This window comes from Callithrix jacchus, chromosome 10 (assembly GCF_049354715.1).
Source record: "Callithrix jacchus isolate 240 chromosome 10, calJac240_pri, whole genome shotgun sequence".
Taxonomy (NCBI): domain Eukaryota; kingdom Metazoa; phylum Chordata; class Mammalia; order Primates; family Cebidae; genus Callithrix; species Callithrix jacchus.
Genome location: NC_133511.1, coordinates 19,410,348 through 19,431,205, shown reverse-complemented (window position 1 = coordinate 19,431,205; position 20,858 = coordinate 19,410,348).

Here is a 20,858-nt window from a genome sequence, read left to right as displayed (position 1 = left end):
GTCAGGAGTTCGAGACCAGCCTGGTCAACATGGTGAAACCTCGTCTCTACTAAAAATATAAAAATTAGCCAGTTGTTGTGGCAGGCATCTGTAACCCCAGTTGCTCGGGAGGCTGAGACAGGAGAATCATCACTTGAACTCAGAAGGCAGAGGTTGCAATGAACTGAGATCATGCCACTCCAGCCTGGGTGACAGAGCGAGATCCTGTCTCAAAAAAAGAAAAGAAAAGAAATCAGACTAGAGCAATCTGTCAAGGTCAGATCATAGACGGTCTTACATGCTGGGCCAAGGAGTTAGGTTTTAGACTGCAGCAGTGGCTGGTGGGAGCTGAGCTTTAGAAATTCATCCTGATAGCAGCAGGTGACATGCACAGGTATGGGCAATGGGAGGGACTCCTAGCAGCTAGGGGAATGCTCAGGCAGAGGACAGAGCCAGGCGGAGGCAGCGGGACTGGAAAGGAGGCAGTATGTGGGAGAGATTATGGGGGAGGTTGAACCCCCAGGTTTTGGCCACTGACTGGAAATGGGAAGCGAAGAGAAAAGAGCTTGGAAGCCTGGAAAAGTCTCCAGCTTTCCCTTCCCAGCACAGACTTGGGAAACCACACACCTGGAGTCTCAAAACACCATGAGACGGTGTCTACCCAGCACAAAACACCCGGGAATCCCAACATTCAGAAAGGCCCCAGATGCCATTCCTCCAAATATCGGGATAGCCATTCTGCTTTTTACCTACATGCTTGCAAAGGTCATGGGAGTAATGGAGCTTCCTTGCCCCCCCACCACCACCAAGGTCCCCCCATGCCACTCTGCAGAAAGGCAGCCAAGAGTTGATGTGCAGGCAAAGGGGAGACCAAGCCCCTGCTCTCATCAGAGCCCTCGCCGGTATTTTTAGTGCCGCAATCAAGAGCAGGGCCCGCCTCTGGATCGGCTCAGGCAGCCAGGGCCGGGCAGGACTGTTAAAAATGGAACGGCACACACTGCAATCAGTGGTGGCAGGCGAGGGGCACCCGGCAGGGCAGCAGCTGTGGCATCTGAAGCTCTTGGCCCTGGAGTCTGGAGGGGAATTGGGGGAGCAGCCTCTGTAGAGCACGCTGGGCTTCCACAGTCCTGATGCCCTCGCACTGCCTCCATCCCTGCCCTTTACGGTGCCAGAATTCCCACTCCTTGCAATGCACACCCACCCTTTCCCCAAAGACCTCTCTGAGAGGATCAATTCCAGAGCTCAGATGTCTCAGGTGAGGCAGGGGGTCGGAAAACACGCCAGCGCTGTCAGGATGGAGTACTGAGGGGACTGGATAGAGCGAGACCCGCACTTCCTTGCTCTGGTGGGAAGAGAGCTTCCCTGCGAACCCCTGCCAGAACTATGTCCCCACCAGGGCAGGAAGGCACCATCGGTGGCCCAGGACAGCAGCAAGCTTACCATGCTGAGACCCAGGAGGCTTGGATTTTGAGCCATTTCTGCCACTCTGTGACAGCTCTGAGACCTCAGGCAAGTCACTTTCCCTCTCTGGCCTCCATCACTTTATCTGTAAAATGACAAGGCTGAAGTGCAGCACAGACATGACAGATTCTCTGCGCCAGCAGCAAGCTGAGTGCAGCGTGACAGATACTTCCAAGGCCTGCTCACACCCCTCCCCTCCAGCCCACAACAGAGAATGACTAGTGATGGGCAGAGCTTGGGCCTGCAAGGGGGTCTGCCTTCGCTGCCCTCTTCCAGAGCAAGAGGCCCTGGACATTCTCCAGAGGATGGATGGGATGAGATGGTTCTGTCATCATTACCTTGCCCATTTAGGAGCTGAGAGGCCTCTCTGGGGTGAAAAGAGGACAAGAAAATGGGTAGAGATCACTTTAGGACACTGGAGTGACCACAGTGGAAAGAACTGTAAATGCTGAGCCTTATTTTATAAACACTGGAGCTACAGTCGAACAGACAGAGAGGGGCACAGGTGACCCAGCCAGACCTGTGCCTGCCTGCTCAGAGCACGCACAGGACATCAGAAGGCAGGAGCCACATTAGCTTTCTTGATCCTACCCTTGGAACCTGGGTCCTTCAAGTGCCCTTTCCATGGAGGTCTCGGGGTCCCAAGTCACCCCAGTGGAGCCCTCAGCCTCCCAGACAGGCTGCCTGTAGGAAGGAGGAGGCTGGTGGTGTTTATTGAATTTGTGTACCAGCATAAATCTGTGTCGACCTGCCTCAGAATGATGCTCAGACAGAGGTGTGCTATCTTGGGAAGCATATGTCCCTGCCTGTCCCAGAACCTTTCTACTCCTGCAGCAAGACAGATTGAGGCATGAATCTGTCCTGGGCACCAGCTGGGCACCTCATTCCTTTCATCCCCTGGCCTCATTCCTCGGGCCACAACCATGCCAAGTCAGGGTCTTCCTAAGGACGTGCCCTGCACAAATGTGCTCTGTATCTGGTAGGCCCTGCAGATGTTCAGCAGCTGGAAGACTCCCTGCTGAGCATGAGAAGCCCGCTATTGCCTTCCCTGCCAAGGTCAAGTTGAGGCTGTGATCCTGGAGCCAGTGGCAGAAGAAAAACTCCAGTTCACCCTGCCTGTCTTCTGGCTACCCTGCAGCCACCATCCTTCCACCTGGAAGGTAGGGGTGTCACTATATTGGTACCCACACCCGGGGTATCCAGACTAGAGCACCCCAAGGCTGGCATGTGAAAGAGCCACATATGTCACTGTGGTGTGGGTGGGTGGTGCATCTCATGTTTCCTCAACACCTCTGAAGGTGGGATGAGAATCTGCTGTCTGACAACCCCAGGCCCCAGAGTCTGCTGAGGGCTGAGTTGCACACCTAGTACTGCAGGCAGCTGGGCTAAGTGAGGGGTGGAGGAGCAGGGAGGTGTACAATGGGCACGCTCCCTGCTGCTCAGCCTGGCAGATCCAGCAATGTCCACCTCCTGGAAGCAGCAGGAGAGGAGTTGAGCTTTTTACCCCAACCATGCCTGGCCTGCCCTCTTGGGCAGTGATGAGCTTGGTCATGGCCCTCTGAATCTGGGGAGATCTCTGCCAAGGGCTCAAAGCCCCCCAAAAGCTGCTGGCTGTGGAGGATCAAGAGAGGAGCTGGTTGGGACTGAAGAGGGTACACTTGCATCAGCCCAGACTCGAGGCCCCACAGCTGGGAAGAGGGAAGGTGGCAAGCAGGTGGGCCATGTGATCACCTGCCAGAAAGACCTCAAGGGGACAAGAACAATTCTAAGGGCTATCCCTCAATGGAACAAGATCTGTGAGTGTTGTAAAACTTTCTGGTAAAGGCAAAGGAAGATTCCAGACCACGAGTACCAAGGAGAAGGCCTGCAAAAACCAGACCTGTTCTCTCAGCACCACCCCATCCCAGAGGCCTCTCCCTGTCTAGGACCTGAGCACAGCAGGATAGCACAGTAGTCCACTGTTTGTACTCTCAGATGGGCACAAAGACCCCATCCATGTGGCCAAAAAGAGGACCTGGACCCCAAAAAGACCTCGACCAAGCTGGGGCAGCAGTTCATGTGTCCCACAGTAGCAGAGAGTGGGAAAGGGACAGTTCTAGTCTTACAATCAAAGTTCAGCTGCCCTATGAAACAGAATGAGATAATGTGTTTTGCAGGGACATGGATGGAGCTGGAGGCCATTATCCTTAGTACAGTAACACGGGAACAGAAAACCAAATACTGCATGTTCTTACTTATAAGTGGGAGCTAAATGATAAGAACTCATGGACACATAGAGGGGAAAAACACAAACTGGGGTCTCCTTGAGGGTGGAAAATGCAAGGAGGGAGAGGAGCAAAAAAAAAAAAAAACTATTGGGTACCAGGCTTAGCACCCGGGTGATAAAATAATTTGTACAACAAACAACTGTGACACAAATTTACCTATTAAAAAAACCCTTCACTTCTATTGTAACCCCTGAACCTAAGAGTTAAAAAACAAAAATAAAGCAGGGGAAAAAATAGGTTTGGCTGCACAGGTACAGGATGGGGTAGAGCCCGTTTCTCTCAGCTTGTGAAAAATAGACTCAGGGTTTGGTTGAAAACCAGCCTGAGACTCAATAAAAACATGGCGAGGCCACTAACATCTAAACGTGGGTATCTTGGGTGGGGCTGCACTGATAGAATCTTGGCCCGAAGGAGCGAGATCAAGGTCTCGTGCCCCTGAGGTTCTGTGCTCAGTCTCGGCTCTCCCATCATGAAGGGGGCACCGACACCCCGGCACCTCCGCAGGAGAACCATGAGAGCATTTGGGGGAAGGGACTAAAGTCATGTCCTGTATTTAATTTTACAAACATGTGACACTGTATCCTGAGCACTCTTTCAATTCCCCAGCATAACTGCTAACTCACTGTACCCTTGTGAGGCAGCCACCATTATGAGCTCCCTTGAGGGGATGAGAGACTGGAGCCCAGCAAGCTGAAGTAACTTGCTCAAGGTCATCCTGCTAGGAAGTTGTGCAGTCAAGATTCAAACCCGGGAGATCTGTCTCCAGAACACATGCTCCCAAACCCACACTCTGCTGCCACCCTCCTAAGAAGAGCTTAGCAAGCAACAGGGAGTCTTCACCCTACAGAGGAAAAAGGCAGAGAGGCAGAGGGGCAGACATAATATGCAGATTCTGTTCTGGGTGACCCAAGGCAGCAGCCTGGGACATCAGAAAGTGTTTGGGGAGGCCAGATTCAACTCTGTATGAGGAAAGAGGGGTGTGACTCATTTTCACCTCTACTCTGTGCTATTTCCAGGGTTCCCATGCCCCTACCCCACTGTCCAAGTTTCTCCTTTGTGTCCTAGGGCAATTGTACAAGCCCCGAATTTTTCTGGGGATCTCTTAAGCATTTTCTTTATGCCAATTGAACGGCATATACTCGGAGGCTAGAGACTGGGAGACTCTCTCCAGTCTCTCCCATTGGCTACCTCCATGCTAAGTACTTGATGGAATCATGGAATCTCAAGGTAGGAAGTGACTTCCTTCAGTTCTCCTGCTCACTTTCTCACCCATGCAGGATTCCCCTTTGTGTCTGCCCAGCTACAAGAGTCTATTAACCTTGGTCACCTCCAGCAATGGAGAGCCCAGTACCACTCAGGGCACCTATCCATCAGTGGGTGCACAGCTCCAATTAGAATGAGAGCTTCTCGATATTCTAGGACAACTTGTGGAGGGAGTGGCATGGGAGGAGGGAAGGGTGATGCAAGTAGAAGGTAGGGCCATATAGGCTAAAATCTTTTATGCAAAAGAAAATATAGCACCTTCTATTTGTGGGAATCCTGAGATAGCAGGTTAGAGCGTTCTGGTGCTACAGAGAGGGAACAGAAATGATCCCCTACCCCCTTCACAGGAGCAGGTGATGAAAGCAATGAGGACCAGCCCCAACGGATGGCTACAGAGTGAGGAACAGCAAAGACGTAGCAGGAACCCAAGAATCTGGCTCCTGGGGCTTTCTAACCTATTGAAACCCAGAAATGAGGCCAGGGGTGACCCTTTGTGTGCTGTGCACTCAGATGGCAAGTTCTCAGAGCCAAAAACTATTTAAACCACCATCTGCCCTACCTGGGGCTCCTGGAGCAATGTGAAGTGAAACCAAATACACCATGGATTCTGAGAAGAACAATGCCAACTGGCTCACTAATAAGTTTTTGATATTGAACACACATTGAAATTACACATTTTGGATATATTGGGCTAAATAAAATATATCGTTAAATTTTTAGAAAACCATTTTAACTATGGCATCCCCAATGTGGAACAAAGACAATTCCCTATTAGTGCTAAGGGGTCAGAGAGCCAGCACCCAGGCTTTTAGGGGAGAGATGGCTCACCTCAGTATGAGGAAAGGGTGGGGCAATGGCCTTGGGGAAAACATCGAAGGCAAGGGCAGCGGTGGACAAATGTCAAAAGGGGGCCATTCATGGAATGGGGGAGCGAAGTGCACTGAGACTGGCCTGGGTGGGAAAGGAGGTTTCTGGTGAGGACAGGAGAAAAGGAATGGAGAAATATCTTCCAATGGGGGCCCATCAAAGGGTCTGGCTTTGTTCCCATCCAGCTCCATTTAAACTTCACTCTATGTGGCCTGTCTCCTCAACATTCAGTCACTGATTAGTCATTGAAGAGCACCTATCTTCGGCCAGACCATCTGCTAGTTGTGCAGGGCACAGCAGTGAGATCTACCGGGTTCCTGTCCTCAAGGAGCTCACAGTGGGATAGTCAAACAGGCAGAAGACTTCTGTGCCTGTGCACTGACCTTCCCAGACCCAGGTCCAGCCACTTCAGCCCTGTCATCACGTCCGTGAGTCTTCCTCAAAGGAACAGCCCAACCCCCAATACTCCCTCCTGCCTGCAGAGCAGTCCTAGCCAGTCAAGTCTGAGAGTCCAATCTTTAGTCCGGAGGCCCACATCTGGGTCGGCTGGGAACTCCAGGCCTTGGCACCCATGACCACCAGGCCTGCAGCCTGGTGGGGGCACCAAAGGGCATGAAGAGCCTCCCAGCCTTCCTATGCTCTGTCCAGGGTGCTGAATTCACTGAGATGACTGGTTTCCCCATAGGAGAGAAATAACTGCTTGACTCTGCTATCCAGTCCAATATGCCTCAAGAAAACAGAGCCCATGAACCTTAGCCCACATTCTCACACTCCCAGACCTGGGTTCCCAGACCTATCTCCTCTGATTTAATTTCTCCCTCAGTCAAACTCACTGAAGGACCAAGCAACAGATGGCAGAATGACAGGAGCTGGGCTCAGCCCTCTTCCCCAGCTTCCCAGCCTTATCCAGAGGAAGCCAACAGAGGCAGAAAAAAGCACCCCTGGGTCCTCCTGAGTTACAGTCTGTCACCCATTTACATGATTCCTTGGACGTTCCAAAAATATAAGAGGAAGGGAAGACCCCACTGTCACATCTTACAAATCAGAAATTGGGCTTAGAGTTCTGAATGTATACTAATACATCATCCACACACACTCTGCAGTCCACCCCACTCCACACACATGGGCACACATGGACACAATGAAAGGGACAGGGGAAACAGTCCATTGTATAGAGGTCACCTAGGTGCAGAGGCTCTGCCACATCTCCGACCCAGTCAGTAGGCTAGCAGTCCATTCTAGTCATCATGACGACAAGGCCCATCACTTAGAGAGGAAACTGGGCAAAGCTGCTCAGAGGTGGTATTGGAAGAGGCTGTCCTTGTGGCTTAAATCTTCTTCACTGAAGACTTGTGCCCTTATCACCCACACAGCTCTGAGATGCTCAGTGACCATGCCTCTGCTTCCAGAGCAAAGTAAAAGTGCAGCAGGAGAAATGGAAGCTGGATGAGAATGGCCTCTAGAATGGGAATCAGAAGCCAGTTTTGCATGACCTTGAGCAAGTCAAGTTTCCTCTGGGTCTCCATCTCACCCTGCTAGTAAAGTGCTAAGGTTCCTGACAGCCTCATCCTTTGGTACATGTTGTTCATGTTGGTTCTGATGTGCATGTTGTCAGCATGCCAGGCTTCAGAGGGCAAGTCCATGTATAATCCTGAAGCCTGGCATGCTGACAACATGCACATCAGAACCAACATGAACAACATGTGCCAAAGGATAGCAAACCTGTCTGCTGGAAATCATCCTGGCACTGCCCTCTATGGAGACATGGGAAAAACACTGCCCTTCTCACATCCATGGCATCTCTCTATGTCCATTGTGAGCAAACGAAAGAGGCTGGCACAGTGCCTGGCTCATTGCAGCTACTCCAGAAACACCCAATCCCCTCATCTCTTGAATGTTTGGCTCTTTTCTTAAGGGATGGTGGGTACAGGGGAAGTGGAAAGAGGAGGGAAAGAACAAGGTCAGGGAGGCTGGGGAAATAAGAGGGACTATAGCTGCCATCATTAATCACCTTCCATTACAACCTGCATCTTGTGAATCAGCATCTGTGATACTGATAAAGGCTGCTGGAGGGATGGAGGTGACACAGTCACAGACAGGATGTGATTGCATGGGGGAGGAGGCAAGGTTGAGTCTTGCTTTCAGGGCTTAATCTCAGTTGGATGCGCATACACACACACACACACACACACACACACAAGCATTGCCATTCCACAGGCTGCATAGCCCCCTCCTCCTGCTGCCACCCCATCTGTGCTCAGGCTGCAGCCCCCTCTGTCTACTCCCCATGGCCAAGAGGACAAGGAAGGCAACTGCTGATTAATATTTTACACATTAAGAATTCTATGAAGCCAGTCGCATTAGAGAAGCAGAGACTGTGTAATGAGGCAAACTGGTGTAGTGGAAAGTACATGAGCTGGCCTAGGACACGTATGCCCCCTCCTAATCCTCGTCGAAGACCTGCTTGCTGAATGAGTAGGCATTGATTTGTTCCCAGTAAAACTTGCTGCCCGTTAGCTGTGTGACCTTGCACAACTCACATCTCTTCTCTGGGCCTTGGTTCCACCATCTGTGCAATGACTGGGTTGGATTACAAGATCCCCAGAGCCCTTTCTGGTTCTAAGAGTCTGTGATTCTCTGGTTCTATAAGCTATTTGCATGTCCCAGCAGATGGCCAACAGCAATAGTCATTGGTTGAGCTGGTTCCCACCAATTCCCCGTAAGAAATGAGCACATACAGCAAATGCTCTTTTTGGCTCCTATCCATGCAACAGTTTATAATAAAAATTCTGAATTATCAACTGTTTTCATTATAAGCAAGGAAGGGGAGAGCAGAACAGCACAGAACTGCAGGTGGACTCTTCAGCTCTTCTGTTCTGCTAACAAGGAGCAAGTACCTACCACTCCCTTTCATCTTTAAACATCCAATCATTCTCTCTTACTCTCTCTTTCCTCTCTCTCTCTTCCTTTCTGTCTCTGTCTTATACTCTCTATCTTCTCTCTCTCCCATTTTCCCTCTCAAAATGAATAAATGAAGCTGAATATTGTGATGGGCAGACTTCTAAGACGGCTTCAGGATTCACACCTCCGTGTGTGGATGCTCTACCACAGTCCCCTGTTTTGCAGTGGGGGTGGGCCTCGTGAATATCACGGGGTGAGGTAATTAAGGTCTCAGACCAGTTAATTTGGAATCACTTAGATGGAAGATTATCCTGAGTGGGCCTGGCTTAAACAGGTGAAAGCTCTTAAAAGATGAAGTGGCCCTTCTTGAATGGAGAGAGAGTCTCCCGGTGGCTTTAAAGAAGTGAGCTGCCAGGTGAAAAAGCCTGTGAGAGCCACATGGCGGGAAATTCTGAAAGCTTCTAGAAGCCAAGAGAGATGGGATGACAGCCAGCAAGAGAGTGGGACCTCATTCCTACAACCACATGAAACTGAATATTGCCAACAACCACACGAGCTTGGAAGAGGACCCCAAGCTCCAGAGAGGAGTACAGACCAGCCAACACCTGCTGGTACCTTTAGGAGAACCTGAGCAAGAACCCTGCTGACCTGAGCTTGGACTCCTGACCCATAGAAGCTGTGAGGTGATGAAATGAATGTCATTTTAAGCTGCTGTGTTTGCGGTCATTCATTACTTAGACATAGAAAGTAAACACAAATATCTAACCAAATAAAACACCACCCAGATAGCATCTTCCAATAGGACTTTGCCCAGATCCCTCTCTGAGGCCAAATACAAGTGCTCTGCCTTCCCTGGTGTTTGGGAGCTGACCAGGACCCCTCCCTCTGACCCTAATCGCTGAGACTAGGCCACAAAAACAGCAGCTACTCTACCCAGGGCAGGCTGCCTTTTCCCACATGAAGGCGATGACATCTGTCCAGTCCAGTGCCAACTCAGGATGGCAGAGACTACCCCAGGGGACAAGTGCCCTTCCGCTTCTCCCAGCCAATGTGGTGATGGCAGGCAAATGACTCTATTAGCTTCCAGGCCAACTGACAGCCAAGCCAGGCGTTATGTCAACTGCCTCCAGGAGGGTGTCCCACTCCCACCTTCTACAGCGGAGCACCTTGGCATCCAGTTCAGAGGCCTGCCCTCTGCCCTTCTTCCTGTGTCCTCTTCCTGCTCTCCCTCTCTGCCTGCCCTTTGGGACACCAGCCCTCCCTGCTTCTGCCTGCCACTTCTGCCCTATCGCAGCAGAAATCTTAGCCAATGTGACACTGGAGGGCAGGAAGGCAGAAAACCAGCAGAGGCTTTGGAATGTCCTGTACTGAGACCCCGGGAAGCTCTCTTTGGTTAGGCTTCTAGAAAAGAAACCTCCTGCAGGTGGAGCACAGGAGGCTGTGCAGGTGGAGCATGTGACCTATCCCCTTACCCAAGCACCTCCCCCAGCCCCCGCCCTTCCCCCTACATGGAGCCAAACTCCTTCACTGATTCACACAGGCTGAAGGTGAGCAGGGTGAACTTTTGGAGGTGAGGAAACCTGTGGCACAGTTCCCAGGGCCTGTAGTCTCTTCATGTCCCTACTCCTCCTCCCGTGAATATGGCAAGGGGGCTGCTGTCCCCAAGCCCCTGAGAGAGACATCTGCTAATTATGCCTTTCCCTAGTGAGTAGCCCAGGACTTCTCTGTTTCCCTGCCTTCCTTCCCTCAATCCTGGTCCTGCCTAACCATGGAACCAGATAAGAAATAAGGAATAGGACTAGATGGGGCAGTGAGGTTTCTGGAAGCTTAACCAAGGACAGCTTGAAAAACCCCTACAGTTTACCTTTTATTAAAAGCAGAGAAACTGCACTGCCCTTACCTCTGACCACTTGAGAAACAGGGGTACAGGGGAAAGGAAGTGGTTCATAAGGCAATGACCCTGAAAAAGGGCTTCCTGGGGCTCATATAGTGCCCTTGGGGCTTGTTTGCACGTCTGCAAATGCCCTGCCTCAGGCTGGGATCCTGAATTCATAGCCACCACCTAGAGTGATCCTAGGCCTATCCATACCATGTCCCCACCCTCCCTGGACAGAGCAGCACTTTCCCTTCCCTTGAATTTTGAACAGGCCAGGTCAGAGCTTCCCAAAGTGTGGTCTCTTGATGATATAGATCAAACTCTCCTGGGAACCATATCAAAGATGCAGATCCCCGGCCCATTTAATAAATGCCCCAAGTAAGTCTCATGCACACTAAAGCCTGAGAGCTCTGTCTAGTTTCTCTGTAACCATTACTCTCATACTTTGCTACCAAGTGAATACTTAGCAAGAGGGAAAAGCATGTAGGAGCAAGATCATGGGTTTGACCCACTTCATAGGTTATCTGGTACTGGGCAATTTACTTAACCTCTCTCTCTAAGCCTCAGCTTTCACAGGCATAACCTAAGAACATCCATGTTTCTGTATTCTCAGAGAGATTAAAATAGCTTCTATTCACTCCACAGTTATACATTGAGCTGATACTCTGTGCTAGATGCAAAGAGAAACCTGACAGTATCTATCCTTCTGGAATTCAATCTTGTAGGAGAGAAACACATAAAAATAATTAATAAAACAAGAATTTGTCAGATAATACAAAGAGCTGTGCAAATAATTTAAAATAGTGTGATGGTAAACTACCAAAATTCACTCAAGAAGAAAAAATAAGCTGAATTGTCCTATATCTACTAAACAAATTGAAATTGTCGTTTAAAATCGTCCCATGAAGAAAACTCCAGACCCAGATGGTTTCACTAGTGAAATCTAACAAACATTTGAGGAAGAAATAATATCAAATCTATACAATTCTTCCAGAAAATTAAAGAGGAGGGACTACTTACAATGGTATCATTTTATGAGACCAGCATTACTGTGAAACAAAATCAGACAAAGATTAGAAGAAGATGATGGACTGATATCCCTTATACACATAGATGCAAAAATTCTAAACCAAATTTTATCAAATACAACCCAACAATATATAAAAAGATTACATATCATAACCAAATGAGGTATATCCCAGAAATACAAAATTGACTTAATATTCAAAAGTAATCATTTAACTGGGTGTGGTGTTACATGCCTGTAATCCCAGCCACTCAGGAGGCTGAGACAGGAGGATCACTTGAGCGCAGGAGTTTAGGGCTATAATGCACTATGATTGTGCCTGCAAATAACTACTGCATTCTAGCCTAGGCAATACAGCAAGACACATCTCTTAAAAAAAAGTCAATAACATAACTCGCCATTTTAATAGATTACAAAAGAAAAACCATATGATCACCTCAATAGATTCAGAAACAGCATTTGAGAAAATCCAACATCCATTTCTGATCTAAAGAAAGAACTCTGAGCAAATTAGGAATAGAAAGAAATTTCTCCAAACCAATAAAATGCATCTATGCCTTTTTAAAATACAGTTAACATCATACCTAATGGTGAAAGACTGACTGCTTTCCCCCTAAGATCAGGAACAAGGCAAGGATATCTGCTCTCACCACTTCTATTTAACAACATACTAGAGATTTTAGCCAGTGCAATAAGGCAATAAAAAGAAATAAAAGGTAAATTATAAAGAAAGAAGTAAAATTGTCTTTATTCACAGCTGGCAGGATCATCTGTGTAGAAAATCCAATAGTGGGTGGGAGTGGAGCTACAGAAAAAAAGAAAGAAAGAAAAGAAAATCCAATAGAATCTACAAAAACTAATAAGCAAGTTTAGCAAGGTTTCAGGATATATGCTCAGTAATGCACATAGCAATTGTATTTCATCACCAATCACTTGAAAATTGAAACTTTAAAAAAATATCTTTTACAACAGCATCATAAAGCATGAAATGCTTACGGCTAAATCTGACCAAAGATGTGCAAAACAGGTGCACTGAAAATTAAAAAACATTGCTGAAATTTACAAAGTCCTAAATAAAAACAGAGATATACTGTGTTAATGGGTCAAAAGACTCAATATTGTGAGAACATCAATGCTATCCAAATTGATCCAGAAATTCAATACAATCCCAACAAAAAATACCAGTAGGATTTTTAATTGAAATTGACAGGCTGATTCTAAAAGTCATATGGAAATAAAAAAAAACCTAGGAACCAAAACAACTTTGAAAAACAACAAAGTTGGAGGACTCATACTGCCGGACTTCTAGGCTTATTATAAAGCTACAATAACTACAGTATTGTGGTATTGGAATCAAGACAGACAGACAGATTCATGGAACAGAATAGAAAGACCAGAAATAGACCCATACATGTCTGGCCAATGGCTGTTTTACAAAGGTACAAAGCAATGTAGTAGAGAAAGGACAATCTTTCAACAAATGGTGCTGGAATAATTGGCTATCATATGCAAAAAAGAACTATCCGTACAGCATACCATATACTCAAAATGCAAAATTGCTTTGTACGATAAATGCAAAATACTAAAGTTAACTCAAAATGAATCATGTAGGTAAGTGAAAAGCCTAAAACGTTATAACTTCTAGAAGAAAATCTTCATGACCATGAGTTAGGCAAAGACTTTTCAGATATAACACCAAAAGCACAATCTATAAAGGAAGACATTGATAAATTAGACTTCAAGAAAATTAAGAACTTCAGTTCTTTGAAAGACACTATTAAGAGAATGAAAAGACACACCAGAGACTGGAGAAAATATTTGCAAATCACATATCTGATAAAGGACTTGTATCTAGAATATTAAAATTATGTCCTGCAACTCGATAGTAAGAAATGAAACAACTCAATTTCAAACAGTCAGGCAAGATATTTAAACAGACAGTTCACTAAAGAAGTTGTACAAATGGCAAAGAAGCAAATGAAAAGATCCTTAACATTATTAGTAATTAGGGAAATGCAAATTAAAACCACAGTGAGCAATCACCTCATAGCTATTAGAGTAGCTAAAGATAAAAAGACTGACCATGCCAATTTTTGTCAAGGATGTGGAGGAATGGGAATTCTCATACATACAAGGATGCTGGAGAGAATGTAAAATAGTACAACCACTTTGGAAAACAGTACAGTCATGTTCCTTAAAAAGTTAAGCATGGGCTGGGGGCAGTGGCTCACACCTGCAATCCCAACACTTTGGGAGGCCAAGGCAGACAGATCACTTGAGGTCAGGAGTTCGAGACCAGGCTGGCCCACATGGTGAAACCCTGTCTCTACCTAAAACACAAAAATTAGCCAGATGTGGTGGCAGATGCCTGTAGTCCCAAGGAGAATTGCTTGAACCAGGGAGGCAGAGGTTCCAGTGAGCCAAGATGGCACCACTGCACTCCACCTGGGAGACAGAGTGAGACCCTGTCTCAAAAAAAAAAAAAGCTAAGTATAATACAGCTCTTCCACTCCTGGGTATTTACCAAAGAGAACCAACCTGTACACAAATGTTCATGCAGCTTTATATATAATAGCCAAATCTGGAAACAACCCAAATGTCCATCAGCCAGCGAATGGATAAACAAAATAGTGGTATGTCCATATAATGAAGCACTACTCAGAGACATAAAGGAAGAAACCATCCATACATGCAGCATGGATAAACCGATAAACCTCTACTGTGCTGAGTGAAAAAAGACAGACTCTCCAAAATAAAGAGTACATCTTGTACAATTCCATTTATGTGAAATTCTATTAAATGCAAACTGATCTATAGTGACAGAAGGCAGATGAGTGGTTGTGCTGGCAGTGGGTGGAGAGAAGGGGATTACAAAGGTGCATAAAGAAACATTTGGGGGTGATGGCTATGCTTACCGTCTTAATCATGGCGATGGTCACAGGTGTATGCATATGTCAAAATGTCTCCAATGGAGTGTTATACGTCCATTTACTCTATGTCAATTATACCTAAATAAAGCTGTTTTTACAAATGCAGTGATAGGATAGAGAATGTCTAGTGGCCATTTTAGATTATTCATCAGGGAAGGCCTCCCTGAGGCAGTGACATGAAGCTGAGCTCTGACTGACAAGAAGTAACAGCCAAGTGGGGTTTGGGGAAGAGCATTCCAGGCAAAGGGAATAGCACATGCAAGGCCATAGGAGGTGAGAAGGAGACTGTCCTGTTTGAGGAACACACAGGTTCATTTCCAAGGAGAGGCAGGTGGTGCAAGGTGGGGTCAGAAAGGCAGATGGACCCAGACCAGCAGGGTTTTGCTGACCAGGCAGGAGATCTGGTTTATATTCCAAGTAGAGAAACCACAGGGTGGATCCTAAACAGAAGAGTGACATGATCTGTTCCTGATTATTTGGAGTTTTTAAAAAAAACTCATTCCATTTTGTATAAAGGGTATGTATTACCTACTAAAAATAAAATACATATTTAAAACCAGATCATTCTGTCATACGGAGAATAGATTGCAAACGTGGAAGAGTAGAAGCAGGAAGCTCCGTGGAGAGGCTACTGCACTCACCAGGCAGGAGAAGGAGGCTGGGGCCAGAGTGGTAGCCGTGGAGGTGGGAGGAGGCCTCTGAAATCTGGTTTTGAGATAGTCTATAGCACACACTGGTGAGTAAGGTGTGATGGGAAAAGGGGGCTTCAAGGCTAGTCCTGCATATGTGTTTGCAGCTGGCCCTCAGGACATGTGTACCTTCTGACCTCCACAGACTCTCTCCATTGTTCCCTCCCCGGGCATCCCAGAGAATCTGGGACATACTCAGAAGAACCCTCTGGCGGATCCACACGATCCATGTCTGCCTCCCTCTCTGGACAAAGATCTCTTCTTCCTACCCCAGCACCTAGTACACTGCCTGACACAAGGCATGCATCCAACACCTGTTTGTGGAATAAGCAAGTGAAAGGACAAATGGCTGATGAGCTATTAATAATTAACTCATGAGAGCGAGGGAGGTAAGGAAGACATTTCCACCTGCTCTGGCCTCAGAGTCAGACCTTCTCCTGCCCTGCCCCACCCCCAGTTACTCTCCGTCAACTTCAGCAGCCCTGCTACTCTGTCTACCCAGAAGCTGCAACTGCGTGGCTGGCCGCTGGGCAGTCAGTGCTGGCTGGCTCCTGCCAGCAGGCCCTGACCTAGTTTGGAGCCAGCCGAGGAGGATGATGTCACAGAGAATGCAGCTCCTCAGACTAGGGCTTAGTGAGCTGGCTCTGAGGCTGCATTCAGCTTAAATGCCAGAAATTGGGATAGCATGCTGTCCACAGGGATATTAGAGAAAGACGGGGCAGGACTAAGAGCAGGACTAGTAGCACTTTGGAGATACTCTTTTTTTCTGAGCACTGGATCTGGTTTCCAAGCTCTTTTAAGGGCAGCCTGGATTGTGGGCTGTGAGACCTATCTCCCACATCCTGTGGGGAGGTGTCAGGGACACTGGGGAAGGAGCAGGGGGATGGAAAGAGCTCAAGCACCTCTCCAGTGACTTCAGTCATTAATGAGTTTGTCAATTCAAACATTTTCTAGCCAGGTGTGGTGGCTCACACAGTGGCTGAGGAAGGAGAATCGCTTGAGGCCAGGAGTTTTAAGACTTCCCTGGGAAACACAGCAAGACCTTATTTCTACAAAGAAAGAAAGAAAGAAAGAGAGAGAGAGAGAGAGAGAGAGAGAGAGAGAGAGAGAGAGAGAGAGAGAGAGAGAGAGAGAGAGAGAGAGAGAGAGAGAGAGAGAGAGAGAGAGAGAGAAAGAAAGAAAGAAAGAAAGAAAGAAAGAAAGAAAGAAAGAAAGGAAAGAAGGAAAGAAAGAAAGAAAGAAAGAAAGAAAGATAGAAAGAAAGAAAAAGAAAGAAAGAAAGAATAATTAATTAAAAAATGTATTATCCAAACATTTAAATATCCACAGGACAGGCCAAGCACAGTGCTACTGCTGAGGGGCGGGGTGGTTGGGACGTGGCCTCCACTCTCAGTGGCTCACTATCAAGGGTCAGAGAGGAACATCAACAAAAAAAGCCAAACCATAAGCAGTTAATTGTTAAAACAAAGAGGTGCCCAACTGTGTGGCCAGCTCAGTGGAGCAGAAGCCTGAGAGACTTCTCTTGGAGGTAGATCTCAGAGATGCAAAGAATGTGTGGAATCTCTCTCAGTGGCTAAGGGGTACAGCCAATCCCAGCAGAGGGGTCAGTACATGCCAAGGTCTCAGGAACCGAGGAAGCATGGTACATCAGCAGCACAGGTTCCCGGCCAGAGAACAGCCCTCCGTGTGGGGAACAGGAAGAGGCGAGCTGCAGAGGAACACACAGGCTGGAACATGATGCCAGATAGGCCAAGAGTGCTCAAATGTGCAGACGCCATCCTGTCAGCAATGGGGACCTACTGAAGGGTCTGGAGCGAGGAGGAGACCTGGACAGCATTCTAGGGTGTTGGCAGCCTGGTGGATGAAATGGGGGCCAGGGTGTAAGGTGGGAGGTGGGGGCACTGAGAAGACCTGTGCCCTGGTGGGCAACCATGAGGTCAGGAGCAAAAGAGCTGGAAGGGAGGGTGCCAGGCTCTGGGGCTCAGCTTGTGCCTGGCTCATGGTCTCTGCCCCAACACTTCACTCTGCATGCTGGGCACCCCACAGAGCCCCCAAAAAACCTTCCCTCGGGGGTATGAACATGGGTCCTTTCTGCTCTCCCTTTGCTGCCCATCCCTCCAATCTCTGCTTAATGCTGTGTACAGGGAAATGGGAAGAGCTGCGGAGACAAAACCGGAGGTGAGCAAGGTGGAGCGGGGCCTGCCAAGGTAGGAACGGGCTGCCAGGTCTCCCTACAGTCTAGGAGGGTCTCCTTTCAGAAGCAAGACCAGAGGTTGTCCCCACTGCAGCCCATGCTTGCATCCAGGCTTCTGCTGGGCACTACCTTTGAGCTGAGCCCATGGACAGGGGTTCTCACACCTTGAACTCTTCCCTACCAACCCATGAAATAGGACCCTGGCCCCCTGGGGAGTCCAGATGAAACTGTTGAGGGAAAAGGCTCCTGTACCCGCCCCCCACATTGAACACTCAGTCCCTTTGGAGTGGCACCTCCCAAAGGTTGGGCACCTAGGAGGCCCTGACTGTACCCCCAGGGGTCAGGAATGCTTCTGAGTGGTCTCAAGCAGGGGTAAGGGAGAGTGGGGCTGGATCTCTTAGCTGGAAGGAGTAAGCCCTGAGTGCCCACTTAATGCAGTGTGACACCCCAGCCCCTGAGGCATCGTGAGTAGTCCACATCACGGTAACTGAGTCTGACATCTCCTTGGTGCCCTCGGCACACACCTTCCCAGCCTCCTCTACCCCAGGACCCTGGAGGTCATGGCCTGGCAAGGGATGGCCTTGAAGCCCTGCTGTAGTCCAAGGGGGTTACATTGCGGGAGCTGGCATGCACTTACACCCGCACAGGTGGGTAGGAGAAGGGGATTCTCTCAGGCCTGTGAGTCAGCTGGGGCAAAGGGAAGGGCAGGTCAGGAGTGCAGATGAGGCAAGAAGGCAGATTTCAGGGTGGGAACAACCGAGGCAGGTAAAGAAAGACAATTTGGTGCCATAGAAAAAGCCCTGGGAGTAAGGAGCCCAGGTCTCATCCCAGCTGGGACACTCCCTTAGGGTAAATCACCTAACCTCCCTGAACCTCAGTATCTTCATCTATAAAAATAGAGAAAACAACATTCCTACCACATAGGGTGTTTGTGGAAAACAAAGGGGATGATATACAGGAGAGTTCATTGAAAAGGAAATGCTGGCTGGGTGCGGTGGCCAACACCTGTAATCCTAGCACTTTGGGAGGCCGAGGTGGGTGAATCATGAGGTCAGGAGTTTGAGACCAGTCTGGCCAACATGGCGAAACCCATCTCCACTAAAAACAAAACAACTTCCAGGCGCGGTGGTGCATGACTGTAATCCCAGCTACTCAGGAGACTGAGGCGGGAAGATCCCTTGAACCTGGGAGGCAGAGGTTGCAGTGAGCCAAGATTCTGCCACTGCACTCCAGCTTGGGGGACAGAGCAAGACTCTGTCAAAGAAAGAAAGAAAGAAAGAAAGAAAGAAAGAAAGAAAGAAAGAAAGAAAGAAAGAAAGAAAGAAAGAAAGAAAGGAAGGAAGGAAGGAAGGAAGGAAGGAAGGAAGGAAGGAAGGAAGGAAGGAAGGAAGGAAGGAAGGAAGGAAGGAAGGAAGGAGAAAGAAAGAGAGAGAAAGCAAGCAGGAAGGAAGGAAGGAAGGAGAAAGAGAAAGAAAGAAAGAAGAAAGAGAAAGAAAGAAAGAAAGAAAAAGAGAAAGAAAGAAAGAGAGAAAGAAAGAAAGAAAGAAAGAAAGAAAGAAAGAAAGAAAGAAAGAAAGAAAGAAAGAAAGAAAGAAAAGGAAATGCTAAACAGAGATTAGTCCTGGTTGTGGAGGGATGAAGCTGGAGCCTGTGACAGTATGAGCCAGCAGGGAGTGGTTACTGGGGTCCACCGCTGCCGGCAGCAGGACCAAACTTCCCCTCCCAGCAGGCAGAGGCGGTGGGGGGCCTTGCTGAGACTGCTGTGTAGGTCTGGCCCCATTCCCTACCTTGAGGTCTGCAGGTTCTCAAGACTTTGGGTGAGTCTCTTCCCCTAGTGTTTCTCAGCCTTCACAACTGAAGGAGCAGGTAGCGATTAGGCAGGGGGTACCCCAGGGCCACAAACACCCCACCCCCGAGCCCACTCACCCTGGGCTTTAGAATCCACCTTGACCTTCAACAATAAAACCGCCCTTCTTACTAGAACCTGATGTGTTCCATTGTATCAAGTGGAACCAAGTAACAAAGCTGAGTCCCCACAATTTCCTGTGATAACAGTAACAATACTTACTAGCATTTGGATGCCCTGTAGAATCACAAGCCACCTGCCTGTTTAATTGCCTTCCTTAATTCTCACTGCAACCCTAGAAGGTAGGTGGTGAATTAGTATCCCCATCTTTCAGTTGAGGAAATGGGGGGACTCAGCTAAATAACTTGCCTCCGCTCACACAGCTGTGCGGCAACAGAGGCAGACTCTGAGCCCCTCTAGAGCCACCATAACCCCATATGCATCACTTATGCCCCTGAGGTTCCTCACGGAGCCCTGCAGATGTTTCACCTGCCTAAATAGAGAGGATCTGGACTGGGACGCAGTGAGGCTTCCAGAGACCAGCATGGGCTCCATTCTGCCTGTGTCTGAGCCCTGCGATTCTGCCCCTCCTGGGAGATCTAGGGAAGGAGGGAGGCCACACCCCCATATTGCCATGCAGCATCTGAGCACCTGCTGTGCGTGGGGTGCTGAGGAAGATGCCCACAATATGGGGATGAGTGCAACAAGCACTCTCAAGGACAAAGATGGGAACTGTGGGATGAAGACTTCCAGCACTTCGCCCCTTTCTGGCATCTAACTCAGGCCTCGCGTTTCATAGATGAGGAAACTGAGCGAAGTGCAGACAGGCTTCTAGAGCAGGGTAGGCAAACTTTTTCTGTAAAGGGCCAGAGAGTAAATATTTTAGGCTTTGCAGGCTGCATATATGTCTCTACAGCATATTATTCTTTGATTTTTTTTAAAACAATCCAACCTTTTAAAAATGTAGAAACTAAACTTAAGGGCTATACAAAATAGCTGGTTACAGGTGGAATTTTGCCCCCAGGCTACAGTTTGCCAATCTCTGTTCTAGGAAATCATGTAACCGGTTGCTTCCTGAGCTGGGTTTCATTCAATCAGCCAACCAATATTTGGAGCACTTGCTATGATGCCCCAAGTACTGTGCCAAGACCTGGAGGGAAGCATCACATGCTCCTTGCCCTCACGTTGCCCTGCAGTCTGGTGGGGGAGATGGGTAAGCAAATCACGTCACCTCAAACGCACAGTGGGAGGCTATGCAAGACAGGACACCAGAGGAAAGAAAGGCAGGCTTTTCTGGGGCTTTCCGTATGCTCCTTCCAACGCATGGTGGCATGGATCAAAGGGTGTCGCGATCTCTGTGTACTTATCTGTGCCCTCCCCGAGTCTGTATGTTACATGAGGGCAGTGACCTGTGTCCATTTGTCCACTACACGGTTCCCAGCACCTCCGACAATGTCTAGCAATAGCAAGCAAGCAATATGTGCCAGAGGAATGAATGAACAAGTTGTACAATGACAAAGCTACAGCTCTCAGTGTGAACGTGGGGTGTCTGGTGACA